General features: G+C 38.5%; 1 pseudogene; it reads right to left on the bottom strand.

Moving 5' to 3' along the window:
- Window positions 1-7,329: 7,329 nt before the first annotated feature.
- Window positions 7,330-8,884, bottom strand: LOC113252683 (aldehyde dehydrogenase, mitochondrial-like; annotated as a pseudogene).
- Window positions 8,885-13,768: the final 4,884 nt, after the last annotated feature.

Genomic DNA, 13,768 nt, shown 5'->3' with positions numbered 1-13,768 from the left:
ATCGAGGGACAAAATAATGACCATCGATGCTGTCAAAAGATTATTGATCAAAAGAGAAATGATGAGAGAAAAACTGTTAAGGCCTGATTTATAAGGGAAGCCATTTTAGATTTCTTCCCAAGTCAACCTGACTGTTCAAACCAAAAGCCTGATTTATGGCCCACCAAGCATATATCATACATCTGCTTTGGGAATGAGTAGCCTAAAGGAAAACCATCTTGTTCCTGAGATACCAAACAACGCCCCTATTCCGTGCATTCCTTTATGATAAAACTTATGATTCCTGCCTATTTGCTAATCTATAACCTCTTGAGTTTTTGAGAGATGTAAAAAAGCCTAAACCCTGTAAAAACCGTTCATGCATCAGAACACTTTCTTCTTGGCGAAGAACATGTTTCCCTAACTTGGGCTCAAATGAAACACTTTTAGAGATTCTAAAAGCTTTGTTCGATTTGCATCAACAATATGTATTAAAATTACCTAACACTTAAATCAGATCTTTTGTGTATTGTTTGTTTATAACCCTGAATTTGCTAAAAATGGTAAGAAGGGTGCATTAAATAAACCATAGAATGCATGAGTGAACATAAGAAAAGCATAAATTGGAGCCAGACTGACCTGGATTCAAATTTTTGTTTTGATGCGAGCTGTATAATCAGGAATTAGATACTTAAGATCTCTGAATGTCAGTTTCCTTTAATAATACTTAGTGTGGGCCTACTATGTGCTAAGTACTGTTCAGGGCACTAGAGATAGAATGGTGAACGAAATGCATACAATGTGTTGCAGAAGCATATGTAGAAAGGTTACATATGCTACAGGAGCTGCAAATGGCTGGCCGGCAATGAGCCGTAGTCTTGATGTCAGACCCGAGTCAGTGCCCTTTTAGATGAATTTCTGTGGACATTATGCCATAGGCTGTTCTTTCACCACTTCTGGGAATCTATGAAATGCAGTCAGGGACATTTTACATCAAACTAATATTAATGGCAGATATTAATATCTATTAGTAATAGATATTAATGATAATATTGGTAATCTGCCCTTTCAGCCAGTCTACCAAATTCTTCATGGTGTGAGATTGGGTTGACTAGTGTACAAGGGGCTGACTCTGTAGAGAAGTCTTTAATATAACTTTATCAGGGACTAGTAATCCCTGACACACTTAATTGTGCCTTTCCCCATTTATACTCACTCTCTCGAACCACCCCTAGTGTCACTGGAAAGAGGATTTCTCTTTGCAGACATCAGGATCATAGTTCTCCCCCTTCCTATCTGCTCATCTCACTTTATGGGTCTCATTCTTTCTCACTGGCACGTGCCCACTGAGCTCTTGGACATTCAAGCAGTCCTGAGGCTACGGTTATTGACGCTGGGTGCGTAACCATGAATCCTGAGCTAACATTTGCTCCAAAGGGACATGAGAGAAGAAAAAATTCTATCCTCACATAACAAACACCTAAGAGAAAAATACAATGAAAATCTTATAATAGTATGGTTAGTATAAAAATGAAATTTGTGTATGTGATATTTATAGGAATGTAATAAAAATCCCTCACATTCAGCAAAAAGGCAGCTCAAAGAACTTACTGAAACCAGGAATAAATTCCTCTAGAAGAATATGCATCTGAAATATGGGCATAAAAAAATCATTAAATTCTTAGCATCTAAAAGAAGAAAAGAGGAATAAAAACAAAGTCAAAGACATTTGCACAAGTCGTATTTGGGAAATTACCAACTGCGAGAGCAAAGCAACAAAATGAGACCTGAATATGTATTCAGAGAGTTACTGGTGGGAAAGTGTGAGCAAAAACCAAGACAGAAGATCAGAAGCATTTAATTTCCTAGGGAAAGGGGTAAGGAGGGGGGTAGTGCTCTGTCAACCCAAAACTCAGAGGCTGACACTGACCTTCCTGAAAGGGCATTCATTTTCAAGCACCTCAAAGCTTAAAAGAACTACATCAGACCACAGGGGAGATTTTAAATATTAAATGTGTTTTTCCATTGTTTTTACCTCTGGCAGTATCTATATCTGAAACAAGAAGTCTTGGCCCATTTACAAACAAAACACATATTAAAAAAAAAAAAAATGCCACTCTGACTAGCCCATCATACCATTTTTCTAAACAGTTAACGATTTCCAGCCCATGGGATTAGGAGATCCTAGAACGGTTGGCCTACTAGCTGTACCTTTTTTGAGCTAATTCTTTACAGACCAGTGGATGTTCACCTACCACAATTGGTGACTGGGAGTTCTTTGTCCTACTAGAATAAATGGGATTCTGAGCACAAGCAAGAGTCAAAATTCTGGAAAGCATAGGATCCAGACACTGTAGACAGCTTCATTAAGAAACTGAGATGGATGTTAGCCTGTATGAAATTTATTTATGTGATCTACTTATCAATAAGTATCCTCATGCAAATCACGCTTTGCTCCAAACTGTTTTCTACTCTTTGTTTTACACGTTTTAATTAAATAAATCCCCATTTAATTGGGGTAGTACTCATTCCTTTTGCTTGCTTTGCAAGTCCCCATGGTGTCTTGCAGACAGAGTTTTAGTCCCTCTAAACAAAGTATGATTTTTCCATTAGGATGAACAAAAGAGGCTACTTACATCTGGGTAGTGTACGGTTGCAGATTTCTACAAAACGGCCCTGGGAAAAAAAGTCAGGTCACAAATCCTTTTCTCAAAGGCAAATACAGTTCCTACTTTTGATCCAGGCAGAAAGCCAAACCTAGAATAAGAGAAGCCATATGTATGTGTTTGAGAGAAAGTTGCCTACAAAAGTAGGGATTTTCCCCAAATAATGAAGTTAACTTTTTGATCGCTTTAGGAGAATGATGACAATGTAAAGGTCACACTACAAACTCTAAAAATGTTTTACAAATACTTTGAGGTAATTTTTTAAAAAGAAGAAACAGCATGATAAAAGGGCCACAGCCTTCATCAAGACTGATTAATGCAGAGAGGGCAAGTATGACATTTAAAGGTTCACCAGTTTCCCTACACTTGAGTACAGCTGAAACTTGTTCCCAGATATTTTTATCCATGTCCAAAAGCAGAAAGATCTCTGACTTATTAGGGGAGAGCCCATAAAACTGCCCACCCTCAACCCCTTTCTGATCTTCATTTGTGCTTAATAAGATATGAGAAAAACAAATGAGCATTCTAGGGTTACCATCAGAAAATTTTCTACACATCAGCACAGTTCAAGAAGATTGATCCTCAGGTCTCCAAGCTCAGAAGCATCTACAGATCTTCTGAACAAGTCGTTCTCCACTGGGAGCAATTTGCCCCTAGGGAACACTTGGCATGTCCAGAGACATTTTTATTCTTACAACTGGAGAGTAGGAGACGCTACTGGCATCTAATGAGTAAAGGCCAGGAATCCTGAAAATATCCCACAGTACACAGGACAGCCCTTGACGAGAAAGCATTATAGCCCCAAATATCAAATGCAGAAATTGAGAAACACTGTTGTAGATCAGTGTCTCCTGGATCAGCCCACTCTGTGAGGAAGCATGGTCTTCTTACTGGTTTTTGACCTTTGGCTCTTCATTGTAAGCAGGCATTTGGAGCCAGAACTCCCCTGCTGTGTATGTATCAGTTGGGGGTGAGGGACATGGTTTCTCTCCTTTTTTCCAAGTTGGGAGGCCCTCCTTGTAAGCAATTATTTGGAGTCCATAGCTCTGTTCTCTCTTCTAACAGATCTGGCTCTCAGATCCTGACCTGCTCTGGCCTAAAAAGAAAGACACAAAAGGGAGGCTGGAGCCAAATAAAATGTTATTCTTTCATTTTTCTCAGCTCACCTGGAATATTCTAAGTTAAGCAGAGTGACATTTGGAGTTTGCTTCTACCTTTAGGCCAAACAGTATGTTTGACAAGGACTATAAACGAAAGTAGATTTCGGGGCACCTGGGTGGCTCAGTTGGTTAAGCCTCTGACTCTTGGTTTTCACTCAGGTCATGATCTCAGGGTTGTAAGATCAAGCCCTACATCAGGCTCCATACTCAGTACAGAATCTGCTTAAGAGTCTCTCTCTCCCTCTCCCCTTTTTCCTGCTTGTACTCTCTCTCTCTCTCATAGCTTGGATATTTGAATTCCACTTCATGGTATACAATTGTATTATGAATTCCCATATTGATATATTTAATCAAGAAAAAAATTCCCATACAATTGTATGTATGAATTCCCATACTGATATATTTAATCAAGAAAAAAAGCCCCAAATGTTTAAATTTTCCTCTATTTAAAAACATTTAAATATATACTTAAAAAATATCAGTACAAAGTGGCCAATGTTGTTTTCTTGGAAGAAAAAAAATATTCTGGGATGATATACTTCATTGATTTTGGTGTTAGTAATGGTAGAAACCGACAAGAAAAATACAGACATTGTAAAAATTTTCCTTAGCAAAGTAATAGGTTTGGAAACTTTGCTGGTTCTCCATTTACTCATTTGAAATTTTACTGATCCATGAAACCCAAAATTCTGGAATCACTGTTCTAGTCTGGTCAACAACTAAATAGTCAGGGTCTTTGCTTAAGCGACTCTGCTGGCGAGGAATTTTCTGCTTTCTGAGGAAGACCATGTCATATTTGGCCAGTCCTATTGGGCAGTTCTTTATGTTGCAGTAAAACATAACATTTGCAAACATCCTCCCGCAATTTCTTGGTTCTTGGCTCTTGTTCTACCCTGCAGGTCACAGCAAATGAGCCGAATTCCACTTCTATAGGACAGCAATAAGTAATGACGGTTACCATATCCATCTTGGAGTTCATCTTCTCCAAGCCAAGCATTTATTAGTGCTGCACCGACACAACCCGATAGCTCCTCTCTACGTCGTGGTCATTGTCCTCCAAATAGCTTCCAGTTTCTATAAAATTGAACACCATAAGTTTTAGCTGAAACAAAGTCTATTCTATCATTTTTCTGTTTTAGACATTTCACTTATACCGTTTGAAGGAAAAACTGGATTTGTTGTCAGGCCTTAGTAATATTGACACATGAGATTATAGTTAAATCAAACCATAGATATTTAAATGAATTCTTCCTCCAACTCCTATGCCCTCGACTGTGTACACAGTCAATTGGTGGTGTTTCTATTTGATTCAAGGTTAGGATTTTTTTTTAATTCATATCCCAAATTTCATCTTGTTATTGTCAGCACATTGTTCCACACTGCTGAGATTTTAAGAAAATATTTTTCTTATAAGATATTTCAAACATTTGGAAAAAGAGATGAATATAACGAAAACTCATGTGGCCAAACCCAAATGCAATACATATTAACATTAGACCGTATTTTCTCTAGGTTATGTTTTTAAGCAAACCAAACATTAACTATAGTTGCAGCCCAACTGAGAACTCTGAAATCCCATCCCCTACCCTCTTCTCCCTAGTTAAACCACTATCCTGAAGGTGCTATGTATACTTCTCATCCCAGATTTATATACCTAATTCTACATATACAAATAGCTATAGACTATACATACTTTTAAATATACCATAGAGGGGCACCTGGGTGGCTTAGTCATTAAGCATCTGCCTTTGGCTCAGGTCCTGATCCCACGGTCCTGGGATCGAGTCCCACATTGGGCTCCCTGCTCAGCGGGAAGCCTGCTTCTCCCTCTTACAACCCCCCCTTGTGTTCCCTCTCACACTCTCTGTCAAATAAATAAAAAATTTTAAGTCAATCAATCATAGAATATGAATCACTCTATAGCTTGTCTTTTTTTTTAACTCTTGTTTCTGACCCTTATCCTTGTTAAAACATGAGGTACCAGTTTTTTCATTTTCAATTGCCCATTTATCCAGTCTATTTTCTCCGTTTCAAACAATACTATTATGCACATCTTTAAACACATCATCTTATATCCATGTATAATAGTGGCCATAGGACAGACATCTAGAAATAAAATGTCTGCATTATGATTATTTATCATTACTTTTAATAGATATTGTCAAATTGCTTTTTAAATTGATAGTACTAATTTATGTTTCCATTAATAGTGATTGAGAGTTTGCATTATTCCACATCCTTGGCAATACTTGGTGTCTTATGGGTTAAATTGTGTCCTCCTCCAAAATTCATAAAGTCATGTTAAAAATTCTATATTGAAGTCCTTATCAATATCTCAAATGTGACCTTACTTAGAAATGGGTCACTGCAGATAAAATTAATAAAATTAGGTCATATTCAAGTAAGGCGGGTCCTAATCCCATGACCGGTGTCCCTAGCAAAAGGGGAAATTTGGACACAGGGAGAATGCCATGTAAAGATAAAGGCAGACAGATACTGCAGTCACGTAGCAGAAGTCAAGGAACACCAAAGATTGCCAACAAACCCCCAGAAGGTAGGGATTGTCCTTCACGGCTTCCAGAGGGGGCCGACACTTTGATCTTATTCTTCTAGGCTGCAGAACCACGAAACAATAATTTGTTGTGCAAACCACCCTTTTGTGATACTTTGTTACACCAGCTTTAACAATCTAGTATACTTGGTATTACCTGACTTTTCAAATGTTTGCCAATATAATAGATATAAGAATCTTATTTTTATTTTCCTCCACTAATGACAGCGAACATATGCATTGCTAATTTGGGTTCCCTCTTCAAAGAATTATCTTTTTAATCTCTGCCTACTTTTAACTGATTTACCTTCAAGTCTGATGACTATTTTTTACATAAATACTTTACTTATTCAACAATACTTTTCTTTATGAAACAGGTTCTTGTATCATGATTAAAGTTATTCCTACCCTGAGGTCTTAATATCTTCTACAGTTTTCTAATAATTTAAAGTTTTGCTTCTCACAATTTGTTCTTTAATCTGACTGGATTTGAATTTTGTGTATAAAACGAGGCAAGAATTTATCATTTTTTATATTTGGATAATCAATTTTCCAAGAACCATTTATTTATTTATTTAACCAAAAAGTGAACAGCAGCATTGTTTTTAATGAATTTTAGTCCAGACTACAAAGCAGGGCACTAGCTGTTGCCCCAACTTGTTAGTATACACATAAACAGCGGCTTTTTGTTCCCCCATAAAAGCAAGTGACAGAAGTATATCAGATGGATAGGATAAGACATTTGAATCCTGTATTGAAAAATCAGTCTGGAAGCTACTACTACTGTTGCAGTGTAAAACGCTTTCATGTACTTTTTGCCCCACACCCACCCCATTTATCAGTTCAAATTCTGGGACTTTCTTGATCAAGAGATTTTGTGGGAGAATTAGTGTACAAGGGTCATTTTTCTTGGTTTTGCTGCTGCTGTCCTTTCCCTCTGCTGCTGGATGAGTGAGGGAGCTGGCACAGTTCTTCAGGAGCTCTTCTGAAGCACTTTGACCATGATGATTTTCACTTAAGTAGGTGCCTGCAGCCCATACTCTCCCAGCTTCTGGCTACGCGGGACATCTTCTGGCCACTGAATGGTGATTGGGCCCCAAACACATCAGAGCAGTTGATCCACACAGTGCCAGCCTGGAGGGCTTGGGACAGATAATTGGCCTTGCCCAGTCCTTGGTGAAGACAGCTGCAGCCAGCCGATAGTTGGACTTGTTGGCTCTCCCAGTGACTTCCTCTGTGGTCTTGAACTTCAGGATCTCCATCATTGGCCCAAAAATCTCCTTGACAGTAGTCATGCTGACTTGTACATCTCTGAACAAGTGGGCTGGATGAAGTAGCCACAGTCAGAAATCCCCCCTCCATCATACAGCAGACCAGCCCCCTCCTCCTTCCCAGATTTGATATAACCAAGGACCTTCTTAAACTAAGTTTCATCTACCTGAGTTCCCTGGCTGTCAAAGGGTTCCCAACTACAAAAGACCTGGCCCGGGTGATGCTCTGCTTCACAGACTCAGGGTAAATATCTTCTTGCACAAAGGTCTGGGAGCCTGCACAGCAGCACTGGCCCTGGTTGAGGGACAGGGCAAAGTGGGCCTGCTCCATGGCCCAGTTCATGTCTGCATCTGACATGATGATATTGAGGCTTCTTCCCCCCCCCCCCCACCCTGACTCCAGGGTCACTCTCTTGAGATTATTGCTCCCTGCAGCAACCTAGACCAGGTGGCCAACCTCAGTGGAGCCTATGAAGGCCACTTTGTCCACATCCTCACAGGAGGTGATGGTGGCCCCCTCTGTGGGGCCAAATCTAAGAATATTAACCATACCAGGGGGAAAGCCAGCTTCCTTAATGAGGTTGGTCACATAGAAGGTGGTGAGTGGAGTCTGCTCATCTTCCTTCATCACAACCTTTCCTGTTGCCAGGGCTGGGCCCAGTTTCCAGGCTTGCATCAGGAATGGCAAGTTCCACACAATGATCTGCCCTCACACTCTGATAGATTCATGGTGGGTGTAGCTGAAAAAGTTCCCCTCCATGGGAATGGTTTTCTTATCAGCCCAACTTATCAGCCCAACTTATCAGCCCAACTACAGTAATAACGGAGGCATCTGAGGACCATGTCCAGATCCACCAGGTAGATGACATAGGGTTTGCTGTTATCCAGGGTCTCCAAGGCTGCCAGGTAGGTCCAGTCTTGCTCAATCAGATCAGCCAGGCTGTTCAGCAGGTGGCCTGTGTCAGACACGTCCATGTGGTGCCAGGGTGAGCCCAGCTGGAAGGTGGCCTGGGCCACCTTTACTGCCCTGTCCACAACTTCCTTGTCTCCTTTAGCTACCTGACAGATGACTTCTCCTGTGGAAGGATTGATGGTGGGGAATCTTTTCTTGCTGACAGCATTGTGTCACTCATTGTTTATGAAGATCTGGTTATAGAAGACTTCGGGCTGCTGGCTGGGGGTTGGCATGGCCTGGGTGGCAGCAGCAGACACAAGGTGATGGCCTAGGCTGGGCCCAAGGCGAGCAGTGTGCAACATGCTGTGGTGGGAGCAGGCATGCAGGACCTCCGAGCACCATTTATAATTCTCAGTATTTTGTTAATTTGTACGGGCATTTTGGTCACAGTTCATGCTCCCATATATGTGCAGCCATACTTCTGGGCTCTCTTCTATTGGTCTTTTTTTGTCTAATTCTGTGGTACTACAACACTGACTTAACTATTAGAGCTGTGAAGTTTTCAGTGACATGAAAAAAAAAACTTTTTAGTATCATTTTCCCCTCAATTCCTAATTACAGTGCATTGTCATTAGAGAACATAATTGGTATCATCTTGAGTCTATAATAGATTAATTATTAAAAGGAGTCTTTTTCCATCTGTTTTAGAGTAGTTGCTAAGTAGTTTGCAACACTCAGCCCAAGAACCACATTCAGGGAAAATATGTGCAGGAGGTGAGAAGAAAGAACTTCTTTCCCCCCTCCACAGGTAAAAGAAAGAGATGTCTTCTTATACCTATTAAGGAGCTTTAAGAAAAATAGCTTGATTCCAGTCTTCTGGAGCTTGAATAGCAATGTTACTAGTAGAAAAAAGGGGACATTTATCATTAGAGGCAGAAGTTAAGCGTAGAGGGAATAAGCAACCAGCTAAAGAGGCACAGCCTGCATCAGGGAGCCACAGACAAATGTTTCCAGCTGGGGAATCTTTGAGGAACCCCTTGCGACTACCCTCAAGAGAAACATTCAACTTTGAACATCCCCTGAACATCAACATAGATGTGCATAATAGCAGGCAAATAAAAGTTTTCTCTCTCCTCTTCCTCTCCCACTTTTGTCTACTATCAAATTCAAGACGAGAGGATATAGAGAAAGAATTGATGAGACTGGATGAAGGAACCAAACAAGGAAATCATGCAACTAAGTAAGCGTGCCTCTTTCCCCTGTGTTAAGCTTTCAGTGAGAAAGGGAAAAATATTTCACTTGAATGAAATTGGAAATTTTTGTTATTCACTGTAATATATATTCCTCTTATACACATGGAACATTTACAAAAATACAAAAAAAATACCCTCAATACATTTTAAAGAATAAAGATGATAATCTTTCCTCTGATGATTATATAATAAATTAGAAATTGGTAAGAAAATTAATGCTTTAAAATCTTGTATTTTTGGCAAACATGACGTATTTCCAAGCACTTGTGTTAAAGATTATGATTCCTAGAAGGACATCATATTAGTACTTCTTCCAAAAATATACAACCTGAATCTAATCATAAATAAACATTAGACTGAATAAAACTGAGAACAGCCTACAAAATAAATGACCTGAATTCTTCAATATACCAATGTAATGAATGACAAAGAAATTGCTAAAGAATTATTCCAGATTGAAGGAGGCTAAAGAAATATAAAGGCTAAATATAATGAGTGATTCTGGATTTGACTGTAGACTAGGAGGTGGAAAGGCTATGAAGGTGATGACTGAGGCAAAAGTAAAAACAAGAAGAGTATTATGAACAACTTCATAATATCTTTTAAAACCTAAATATATGAATTTATGTAAAAGTATAAGGTATCCAAAATTGAATCAAAAGTGAATAGAAATATTGAATAAGAAGCATTAAAGAAACAAAGTACAGTCAACAGCTTTCTCCCACCTCACCCCCCAGTGGTCCTAGATTTTACAGATGAGTTCCACCAACCGTTCAGAAGCAGATAACACTGAAAGAAGCTGCCCAAGGAAATAGCAAATGCTGCCCAGCCTAATTAACAGGCAGAGATAATATTCAACCAATTCTTACTTATACACTTGTATTAGTTGCTTACATTCTGATTAGCTATGCCCCATAATGATTAAACAGTGAACATTGTCATTTTGAATGGTAGTTTGAATATTACTCAGGAAAAGTATAATTAGAATTCCAAAATCAGATGACAAAACAACAAATAATACAATTTCATTTATGCATCTGGAAGCAAAAATCCCCAATAAAATTTGGTTTTAAAAAATTCAACATTTTTAAATCATGCATTATAATCACTTAATATTATCCAAGGAAAATTCCACATGAAGAAATCATTCAATGAATGAATGAATGATGTCAATGGAACTTGTGAACCAAAGGTCATCTAAAATCTTCTCCATAAAAGCAATACGAACACTGGCAAAAATTGTCCAACTTTTTCAGAACCTGAAAATTAACTAAAGACTAAAACAATCTGGGGAGCATTTATTCAAGAACAGCTGAATCTCAGTAACAACACTACCTTTGTGGCATTTGAACTTGGCCTGTTTCCATACCTGACTCCCCAGCTCCATGGTAGCTTTGAAAACCAATAATTCCACAATCACAGGGAAAGCAAGAGCATAGCAGTCACTGGAGGGAGGAAAGGATTGGAGCTCTCCAAAGCCCCAGATAGCTGTCATTATTTGACTTGTCTGGCAGTTCCCATGAAATCTTCACTAAAATGACTTGTCTTTATTTGAATTGACCCAAGTTTGCCTAATGCAAACACCTTTTTTTTTTTCCCCTTAAGGGGTTTGTCAAAGACATTAAGCAGCAACTGTTTAATATCTTAGCTGCCTGAGATACCAATAATGGCTGGGGCAAACAACAAGCTGGTCAAACAACTTAAAGGGAAGGAAAAAAAAAAAACTTTTAAAAAATGGGGGGGGGGGTTAAAATTAAAAAAATATAATATCTACAATGAAAATTTTACCAGAGAGACTCAAAAGCAGATTTGAGCTGGAAGAATGAATCTGTGAACTTGAAGGTAGTTCAAGGAACAGATCTGAGGAACAGAGAGAAAAAATGAATAGTGAATACAGGCTCAGAGACCTGGGGAATACCATCAAATGTTCCAGCACACATATAACAGAAGGAAAGAGAAAGGGAAAAGAATATTTGAAAAAATAATGGCTGAACACTCCCTGATTTTGTGGGAAATATTAATTTACACACCCAAAAAAACTCAACAAAATTCAAGTAGGATAAGCTCAAAGACATTCCCACTTACACATATCATAGTCAGGCTGTTGAAAAAAAGAGATAAAGCGTTCTTAAAATGGAACAACTATTGGGGAAAGTAACATTTTTGCTTTATGTTTTTACTAAATGTTCTAAAACACTGAAAATTCCAATATTCTATGAAAGGCAGTATATTCAAATGTCAAAGTATTATGGATTTCTTAATAGGAAATATTCTGTGCCTCCCTAAGTCTGGCTTTGGATACCCTACAAATATTGATTGAATCTGCCCCATTTGACCTACATAATAAATAGAATCAGCTGGAATAGAAATGTTGATTGCAAAATCTTTTCATTCTCTGTGATAAATGATTCCTCCCCAGACCAGTCTTAGTCACTGTGCCAGTGCTCGGTCATATTATGTCTTTAGAGGATGCACGTCCTAGAGAGCAAACAAATCTCAATCTTCTCAATATCCTTCCATCCATTACTGACAGTGATACAAGGAACTTCAAGGGTCCCATTGGAAAGACGATACTGAGGAAATAGCCGGATAGAGGGGAAAAAAACCACATAATTTTATAGTTGGTTCTACCCACTTGAAACAGCTACTATAAAAGTGATAAATTGAGGAACTCAGCCCATCTTGAGCCAAAAAATCTCCCCAAAAACCTTGTCATCTGTTTTGTCAAAAAATGAACAAAATGATTTTTTAAAAGATTTTATTTATTTATTTGGCAGAGAGAGGAAGAGTGAGCACAAGCAGGGGGAGAGGCAGAGGGAGCAGAGAAGCAGACTCCCTGCTGAGCAGGGAGCCCACCGTCATGACCTGAGCCAAAGGCAGACACTTAACTGACTAAGCCACCCAGGCGCCCCTGAACAAAATGATTATTAGTGTATTACTTCCTTGAACAAATGTCACAATCCCTTTATAGGTCTTCAATGTCATACTTCCCTTTATTTTTGGAGACAAATACTATGATTCCCTTTCTTTTCAAATATGTATATTTACCTCTTTTCAAATGTATTTTCTTAGAACCCTCTTTTGAAGTAGCCTCTTTGAATTTTCCTAACTTCAGATAAGGACCACCTTCCCCACCCCTGATGAGAATCAGAACACTTTATCTCCCCTGAGTTCAAGAGACCCTCCACCCTTGCTCACAAGGCATATCTTGAAAGGAGCTTGGGGTATACTCGGATAAGGAAGCAAGACTGTATTTTTATATTTTAAGAAGTGGGTTTTAGTGATTATTATCTGTCATGATTCTATGGATTGTTTAGATAAGCTGCGTGATTTTTCTATTCCACTTGGCATTGTCTGGGATCTCATTTGGAGTTCACCAAATCATTCTATGAGGCCAATGTTACCCTGATTCCCAAATCATTACACAGACATTAAAAGAAATTAAACTACAGACCAATATGCTTTATGAATATAGACAAAAAATTCATAATAAATTCTAGCAAACCAAATCCAGCAACATATGAAATGTATTATACACCATGACCAAGTGGGATTCATTCCAGGAATACAAGGTTGGTTCAATATATGAAAATCAATCAATGCAATGGACCATTTAATCGAGAATAAAAACCACATGATCATCTCAATGGATGCAGAAAAGGCATTTGACAAAATCCAACACCCTTATTATAAAAACACTAAACAAACTAGGAATAGAAAGAAATTTTCTCAACCAGATAAAGGCATCTGGGAAAAATTCACAACTATTATATTATGGATGAAAGACTGAATGCTTTCCTCCTAAAATTAGGAACAAGACAAGGATGTCTGCTCTTGCCACTCTTATTCAACATTATACGGAGACTATAGCCAGAGCAATTAGGGAAGAAGAAAAAAGATATCCAGATTGGCAAGAATTCTTACAATTCAATAACAAAGATATAATCTGATTAAACTATGTGGAAAGAAATTGACCAGCTATTTCTCCAAAGA

This window comes from Ursus arctos, unplaced genomic scaffold (assembly GCF_023065955.2).
Source record: "Ursus arctos isolate Adak ecotype North America unplaced genomic scaffold, UrsArc2.0 scaffold_6, whole genome shotgun sequence".
Lineage (NCBI taxonomy): Eukaryota > Metazoa > Chordata > Mammalia > Carnivora > Ursidae > Ursus > Ursus arctos.
The sequence above is the reverse complement of the archived record's forward strand: the minus strand, read 5'-3'. Positions and strand labels throughout refer to the sequence as shown.